This window comes from Corvus hawaiiensis, chromosome 5 (assembly GCF_020740725.1).
Source record: "Corvus hawaiiensis isolate bCorHaw1 chromosome 5, bCorHaw1.pri.cur, whole genome shotgun sequence".
Taxonomy (NCBI): domain Eukaryota; kingdom Metazoa; phylum Chordata; class Aves; order Passeriformes; family Corvidae; genus Corvus; species Corvus hawaiiensis.
This window is the reverse complement of record NC_063217.1, coordinates 2,191,144-2,199,812: the sequence shown is the minus strand read 5'-3', so window position 1 is coordinate 2,199,812 and position 8,669 is coordinate 2,191,144. Positions and strand designations below refer to the sequence as shown.

Genomic DNA, 8,669 nt, shown 5'->3' with positions numbered 1-8,669 from the left:
TTCAAACTTTGACAGGCGGCTGAGCACCCCCCCCGCCCCCGCGCCCCCTCCCCAGCTCCACCTCCCGCGGCACCTCGCTCCGGGCAAACTTCAGGCGCTCCGGCCGCAGCCGCTGCCCTTCCATGGAGCGCCGGTGCCGGTGCCGGTGCCAGTGCCGGCGGGAAGCGGGCGACGGGAGGCGCCGCCGGTGCCCGGGCTCGCCGCGCTGCGCTTGGGGATTGGCGTGCGGGGAAATCAATACCGGGAGAATGGGGGGGATGATTTTAGGGGGGTAAAGGGCGGGAGGGGAAAGGGAGGCCGAGGGGAGGGAGCTGCGGAGGAAGCAGCCGGGGGTGGGACCGGCGAAGAAGCCGGGTCCTTATTCCTCCGGCCTGGCCCTCCCCCGCCGCCTCGCTCCGCTGCGCATCTCCCGGCGGCCGCCGCCGGAGCCGGCAGCGGGGAGCGGGTGGCCGAGTCCCCGCCGCGTCGGGGAGCGGCTGCGGGCGACCGGGGAGGGAGGAAAGAGCCGATTTTAAATTAACGGCCCGGTACAGACGCAATTTCCTGCCCTCTCGTTCCGTGACACCGATTGGTAAACAAAGAGCCCCTCGGCGGCCGCTGCGGCGGCTCCGGTTCCCGTGGCGGGGGTGCCGCTTTCTCGGGGGTCTCACCCTTGGGGACCCCCGGCGAGGCGGGGCAGCGCCGGCAGAGATGGCAACGAATAAAGGAATCCCCCAGCCCCGGCCGGCGCTGGCCCTCCCCGGGCCGGGCGGGGGTCGGGGGGCTCCGGTCCCGCTTCCCCGCTGTGCCCCGCAGCCCGGGAGCCCGAGGGTCCCCGCTGCTACCGGGGTTACCCCAATGCCACCCCGGGATGGGGCAGCGGGGGAGCCCCGAAATTCCCAGATCCGGCACAGCAGCACCGGCACCGAGCGGGGCGGCTCCCGGTTTTCAGCTGGGAATGCCGGACCCCGCGTGTGTGCGGGGGTGTCCCGGGAACCTCCCCTGCCTCGGGGGGCTCCGATCCGCCGCCGTCCCCTCAACGGGGCAAAACCGGGCCGAAACAGCGGCGGCAGCAGCGATGCTTCCCCGGGGGCGGTCGCCCCAGTCTCCCCGGTACTGCCGCAAATCGAAACGGTTGTAACGGCGGCGGATTAAAAATAAATAAAAAAATAAATAAATAGAAAACAAATAAATGAACTTTTAACCCAAGCAGCCCCGAGACTTCGCAGCTTCTGCGCCCGGCAGCACCCACGGCCCGGTACCGGGCACCGCCCCGGGCTGGGGGAGCCCGCAGGGGTCTGGGTACGGCCCGGGCACCGGGCAGAGCCAGGCAGAGGCGGCAGGTGTCCGGTTCGGGGTCTGCCGGACACCGGGAGTTCAAGGCCCTGGGCTGGAGTGGCCGCTGAATGTCCGAGCCTGCCGCGGCCTGGGCCCGTCCGTGAAATAACCGGAACAGTGCGGAGCGAGGGGAAACAGAGCGGGGAGAAGAGAAAATAAAAAGGAAAAAAAATAAAATCAGAAGGCAAAATCAAACTGTAGGAATAAAGAAAGTAAGAGGAAAGAAATGAATGTAAAAGGAAGGAAATAAAATCCAAAGGAGGAAAAGGGGAAGGAAATAAAGCGAACGAAAAAGGCCGAGCGGGGAGAGCGCCCAGGACGGGCCCCGCTCAAGGCCGGTGGTCCCGGGCTGCACCCCCGGTTCTGCGGGGCGCCGAGGGGCGAGCGAGGATGGAGCCGCCGCTTCGGGGAAGGCGCTGGCGGCAGCAGCCGGTGCCCCGCTCCCCGTTCCCCGCTCCCCGGTTCCGGTTCCCTACTCCCGGGGCTGCCGCAAGGCCGGGCCGAGCAGCCGGACAGCCGGACATCCGGACAGCAGGACAGCCGGGCTCCGCCGTGCCCCGCCACCGGGCCCGGTGGTGGTTGTGACAGCAGCCAACGATTTTTAACGAAAACCAGGAAAATGACCCCAAACCCAGCCCGCCCTGCGGCCTCAGCCCCCCAGCACCGTGCAGCGGCGATGCGCGGCGGTCACGCACGGGGAAAGGCTGCGGCCCGGTCCCACCGGCAGGACGGAGGGCGGCTGGAACGAAAAATCCTCCTTTCGCCGAGCCCCGGCCCCGAGCGGCGGCTGAGGCCGCACGACGAGCGGCGGAGAAGCGGCCCCGGTGCCCGCTGAGCCCCCGCCGCCTCCTCACGGCTCCCGCTCCTTTCCTGCTGGGTTTGGTTTTTTTCCCGTTCTCCCCACGATTAACGTGAATAATAACGGGAAGGGATTTGCTCCGGGAGAAGGGGAAAGGGGAAATGCCGGGTGCGAGCCGCCCGCGCCGCTGCCGAGAAGCGGAGGCGAGGGGATCCGCGCTCCTCCGTGGACTCCCAGGTCCTCAAAAATAATGATATTCCAAATAGCAGCAGGAATAAAAATTGCCGGTTTTTATGGTGTCGTCGTTGTTGTTTTTGGGTTGGGTTCGGCGTTGTTGTTGTTGCTTTAATTAGCGTTAATATTAGCGGTATTAGTGTCATTATTAGCGTTGCTATTATTAGTGGCGTTACTATTCCTGTTATTAGTCCTGTTAGTACTATCAGCGCTATTTATCGGTATTTTTATTATCGATATCCCGCTTTTTCCTCGCTCCCGGCGCCCTGCCGAGCACACCCAGCCCAGGCAAGCCCGGCCCGGGGTGGGAGCGGCCGCGCTCTCCCGGAGCATCCCCGTTCCCGGCGCTCTCACCGCGCCGCCGGCCTCGCCGAGCCCCCGGGGCCCTCCCAAGCCGCCGCCCCGTTCCATCCCCCCCCCTTTCCTTCTCGCCGCTCCGGGGGCGAAAAAAAAGCACAGAATTCCTTGATTTTCCCGGTTTAGAGCCGGATCCGCCGCCCGGAGCGCCCCGGGACCCCCGGTTCTCCCAGTGCCCCGGAGATGGAGGTAAGGCCAGGCTCGGGGATGGGCTCGGTGGGCTCGGCTCGGCCCCGGGCCTGGCTGCGGGGAGGGTGCGGGGTCCGCCGGCAGCGGAGCTGGGGCTGCCCCCGACCCCGAACCGGCCGCCCCCGGTGGGTCCCGGAGCTCGAGGACCCCGGGGGAAGGGGGGGATCCCTTCTCCTTGTCCCCGCCAAGGAACGGCTGCCCCGGGAATAGTCCCGGGTGGGGACCCCGCCGAGGGTCCCACGGGGCCGGGGCGGCGAGGCCGAGGCCGGGCCCGGGCCGGGAGAGAGCGGCGGAGCCCGGGAGCGGTGCGGGGCCTCGGCAGGCGCGGGGACAGCGGCGGGGACACGGGGAGACCGTGAGGGGACACGCGGGAGACTGTGAGGGGACACGGGGGGACCGTGAGGGGACACGGGGGAGACTGTGAGGGGACACGGGCCTGTGAGGGGACACGGGGGGGACGGTGAGGGGACACGGGGGATCGTGAGGGGACACGGGGGGACGTTGAGGGGACACGGGGGGACGTTGAGGGGACACGGGGGACTGTGAGAGGACACGGGGGGACTGTGCGGGGACACGGGGGAGACTGTGAGGGGACACGGGGGCTGTGAAAACACGGGGGGACTGTGAGGGGACACGGGGGGGACGGAGAGGGGACACGGGGGGACTGTGCGGGGACACGGGGGACTGTGAGGGGACACGGGGGGACTGTGAGGGGACACGGGGAACCGTGAGGGGACACGGGGGGACTGTGAAAACACGGGCGGATGGTGAGGGGACACGGGGTGACAGTGCGGGGACACGGGGGCTGTGAAAACACGGGGGGACCGTGAGGGGACACGGGGGACCGTGAGAGGACACGGGGGGACTGTGAGGGGACACGGGGGGAACTGTGAGGGGACACGGGGGACCGTGAGAGGACACGGGGGGACTGTGAAAACACGGGGGGATGGTGAGGGGACACGGGGGGACTGTGAGGGGACACGGGGGGAACTGTGCGGGGACACGGGGGACCGTGAGTGGACACGGGGGGGACGGAGAGGGAACACGGGGGGAACTGTGCGGGGACACGGGGGAGACGGAGAGGGAACACGGGGGAACAGTGAGGGGACACGGGGGGACTGTGAAAACACGGGAGGACTGTGCGGGGACACGGGGGGCTGAGGGAAAACACGGGGGGAACTGCGCGGGGCCAGGAGGGGACAGCGAGAAAACGTGGGGGGACTGCACGGGGACACGGGGGGATTGTGTGGGGACACGGGGGGGACCGTGAAGGGACAGGAGGACAAGGTCACGGACACGGGGGAGCCGTGAAAAACACGGGGGAACCGTGCGAAAAACACGGGGCGACAATGCGGGGACGCGTGGGGACAGTGAGGGGACGCGAGGGAAACGCCCACGGGTGCAGTGAGACGGTGTCCGGCCCGTGGGAGTGGGCACGGCCGCACGGCCAGGGTGTGACCGGCCACCTCTCCTGTCCCGTGGGTGGCGGGTTTGGGGCGGCTCGGTGGCTTTTAAGGGCATCAGGGTGGCCGCCCCCGCGCGCAGACACGGGTGGGTGTGGGTGGCACCGTGTGGCCGTGCGGGGACGCCGCGAGCAGGGTGCCCACCCCGCAGTGTCCCCGCGGGACCGTGGGTGGCTTTCGCCACGGGGTCGCTAGCCCGGGGCCACCACCCTCGGGGACGCCCCTGTGTGTGCCCAGCCCCGTCGGGCCCGCCCGGAGCCCCGGCAGCGCCGGTTTCGTTACCGGAGCGAGCGCTCCCGGGGTGTCCCGGGTGTCCCGGGTGCGGGTGGGTTGGGGATACCCCCACCACGCGTGGGGGACACCCCAGCCCGGGTCTGGCTGTCCCCAACCCCGCCGGGGTCCCCCGAGGGTGGGCGCGCTCGTCCCGGCCCGGGCCCGCCGCGCCCGCTCTGATTGAAAGAAATTAAACGAAATTAAAGGGAATTAAACGAAATCAGGGGGGACCCATCCCGCAGCCCCTCTGGGCACCCCTGCCCCGACACCGAGCCCGTGGCCGAGCCCGCTGGCATCGAGGGGACCCGGCCAGCTGTGCCAGCCCGGGTGTCCCCATCCCAAACGTGTCCGGGGCTGCGGGGACAGCTCCGCGCGTGGGGCGGCGGGGTCGGGCAGCCCGGATCGCTCCGCGTTCCTGGGATCCCGCTCCTGGATCGCTTCCTTTGGTATCCCCGCAGTGGGGTCCCAATCCTGGATCCCGGTGTTGGGATCCTAAACCTGGCATCCCGCTCCTGGGATTTCCTCTCCTGGCACCCCTGCTGATCGGATCCCGCTCCTGGGATCTCCTCCTCTGGCATCCTTGCTCCTGGGATCCCAAGCCTGGAATCCTGCTTCTGGGATCTGCTCTGTCACCCTCCCTGCTCCTGGGATCTCGCTTCCAGGATCCTGCTCCTGGGATCCTCTGGCATCTCTGCTCGTCAGATCCCTCTCCTGGAATCTCCTCCTCTGGCATCCCCGCTCCTGGAATCCTGGGATCCCCTCCCGCAGCACCCCGATTCCTGGGATCCCCTCTCCCTCCTCATCTCCGTGATGCCGGCTGCTCCCTCCAGGGATCCCAGCTCCAGGGATCCCAACTCCAGGAATCCGGATCCTGGTTTGGGGAATGAGGGGGGGGGGGGGGGGCGTGCCTTGGTTGTGTCCTCCCCAAAACCCCAAGCACCCCCCAGACTCTTCCCGCTGCCTCAGTTTACCCCGTCCACAGGATCCATGGGGAATTGGGCGGGAGGGTTCAGCCCCCCCTGCTCCCCGCTCTGGGGGATCCTGGTGTCACCCCCACAGTGAAAAGGGACACGAGGAGGACAAGGAGGGGCCAGGAGAGACCCCAATAAACCTCAGGAGGAGCTGTGGGACCCCCACGGCAGCGCTGGGGCTTGGGGGGTTTTGGGGTGACCCCGGACAGAGAAGGGAGGGGAGGGGCAGAGGCCCCAAATTCCTCCCGCTTCCCACGGCACGGGGGGGGGGAGGGGTCTGGAGTGGGTGACAGGGGCTCTGTGGGGCTTGGGGACACCCCGACCTCACTCCCCGCAGGAGGGGACCACGAGGGGCAGCCACAGGGAGGAGGTGGTGGCCGGCCCGGCCTGTGGCCGTCACCGCTGTCACCGCCACCCCAACAGGATGGCGGAGGAGGGGGGGATGTCGCCCCGCCGTGTCCCACCAGGGCCACCAAGCTGCCACCAGCTCGCGCCAGGCTCGGGATAATCGATGACGAGGGAAAAGCGGGATGGATTTAGAAGGTGTTGCGTAGGGCACTAAACCCCGCAGGGGACAGGGCGTGGGACACACAGGGGACACTGCTGGGGACACCCTGAGAGGGTTGGGGTGGCGGGGATGGGGTGGCAGCGGTTTGGGGGTGAATATCCTGGGAAGTGGAGGGGGACCCTAAAGTGGGAGAATGGGGTTGTCCCAGAACGCCCCTGGGAGAATTCCCGCATCCCGCCCTGCTGGGATCGGAGCGGAGCCCAGTGGGGGACAGGGGTGTCACACCTGGATGGGGACAATGACACCGTTCATGGGGAGGGGGGGGTCACTCTGCATGGGGACACCGTGACACCACTCACACCTGCATGGGGACATCAAAACATCGTTCACAGGGCGGTCACACCTGCATGGGGACACCGTGACACCGCTCGAACGGGGGATCACACCTGCATGGGGACACCACCACAAGGCTCAGAGGGAGGTCACACTTGTACGGGGACAATGTGACACCGCTCCAAGGGGGGGTCACACCTGCATGGGGACATCAAAACATCGTTCACAGGGCGGTCACACCTGCATGGGGACAATGTGACACCGCTCCAAGGGGGGGTCACACCTGCATGGGGACAATGTGACACCGCTCCAAGGGGGGGTCACACCTGCATGGGGACACCACAAGGCTCAGAGGGAGGTCACACCTGCATGGGGACACTGTGACACCGCTCCAACGGGGGGTCACACCTGCATGGGGACAATGTGACACCGCTCCAAGGGGGGGTCACACCTGCATGGGGACACCACAAGGCTCAGAGGGAGGTCACACCTGCATGGGGACACTGTGACACCGCTCCAAGGGGGGGTCACACCTGCATGGGGACACCACAAGGCTCAGAGGGGGGTCAGACCTGCATGGGGACACTGTGACACCGCTCCAAATGGGGGTCACACCTGCATGGGGACACCACAACAAAGCTCCCAGAGGTGTCACACCTGCATGGGGACACCACAACAAAGCTCATAGGGAGGTCACACCTGCATGGGGACACCGCGACACCGCTCACGGAGATGTCACCCTGCACGGGCACCCCACACCACTCCCTGCCCAGCCAACACCTCGCATTCCTCCAGCCCGGTGCCAGCCACACCAGGAGCCACCAGCGCCGCTGTCCCCGCCCGCGTGGCCTCGCTGCCAGCTCCGAGCGCTCCGCTGCCGCCGTCTGGCCGGGATTACGGGGAGGGAAGCAAATCCCTGCCCCGATGGATCCACGGGGAAATGCCGAGCACGTTCCTGCCCGCTCCTGTGCCCGGTGGCAAATCCGTGGCCTCCCGTTCACCTCCTAACCTGCACTTATTCCCTCGGCCTGCCTCGGGCACCATGTGACGGGAGGATTTGGCTTAACGTGTGCGGCTCCAGAAGGGCGGGGAGGGAGCTCAGAGAGGGCCCGGAGGTAATCGCTGGCTCCGTGACCGCCTCAGGGGCGTTCCTGCAGCCCTGGCACGGGTTAAAGCAGCCGGGCACCCCGATTCCTGCAGCCCTGGCACGGATTAAGGCAGCCGGGCACCCCAATCCCTGCTCCCCACTTCTCCGTGGTGTTCCTACAACCCTGGCACGGGTTAAACCATCCAGGCACCCCAAGATCTGGTCCCCGTCTCTCCCGGGTGTTCCCGCAGCCCTGGCACGGGTTAGGGCACCCAGGCACCCCAATCCCTGCTCCCGGCTGCTCCCGGGTGTTCCCGCAGCCCTGGCACGGGTTAGGGCACCCAGGCACCCCAATCCCCGCTCCCGGCTGCTCCCCACCTTTCCCAGCCCCTCTGGAGAGGTTTAGGATCGCCGGAGCAAAGCCTCGGCTCTGCCCCATCCCAGCCTGTCCCCATTGCTCTAGGTTGGATGGAGACCCTATAACCGGTGAGATCAACCCCAAACCCCTCTCCCTGAGCCTCCCAGCACCGGGATCCCCCCCTGGAATCTCTCCCAGCTCCCTCTGCGGGCTCGGCAGCCCCCAACATCCACCCTGATCCCGCTCCACGGGGGATCCAGGCTGGAATTCCTGAACTCCAGGCCGGGAAAGCGGGAGGAGGAGGGGCGGGATCGGCGCCGGGGGCTCGGAGGGCGCAGGTGGCCGAGGAGGACGCGGGGTGGTGGCGCTGGGGGTGGCAGCTCGGGAGCGGGGGTTCCTTGGAAAGGTGACTCCCAGCCTGAGGGAGGGAGCGGCCGGGTCACCTTTGTCACCAGCCGGACGCAGGTGACAAAGTTTGACCCCGCTGCCCCTCGATGCTCGCAGGGATCGCGGCGAGGAGGCGGCGCTGGGATGGGGGGAGGGTTGGTGACGCCGCCCTGTCACCACCACGCTGTCACCAACCAGCCTGGCAGCACGCTGTCACCACCCTGCCACCCTGCTGGTGACCCTGCCACCACCCTGCCGGCCGTGCTGGACAGGGGACGGGGATGGGACTGGGACTGGGGATGTGGATGGGTAAAGAGATGGAGATGGGGACAAGGACCAGGGCAGGGGATGGGGACAGGGATTAGGACAGGGACAAGGGCAGGAATGGTGACA

General features: G+C 67.6%; 1 long non-coding RNA gene across 1 annotated transcript; it reads right to left on the bottom strand.

The window, feature by feature from the left end:
* Positions 1 to 6,604: 6,604 nt before the first annotated feature.
* On the bottom strand, positions 6,605 to 7,063 carry LOC125326598. Its single transcript, XR_007203908.1, has 3 exons — positions 7,017 to 7,063; positions 6,685 to 6,977; positions 6,605 to 6,642 (listed from the first exon to the last, which is right to left on the bottom strand). It is a non-coding gene; the product is annotated as an uncharacterized LOC125326598 (long non-coding RNA).
* Positions 7,064 to 8,669: the final 1,606 nt, after the last annotated feature.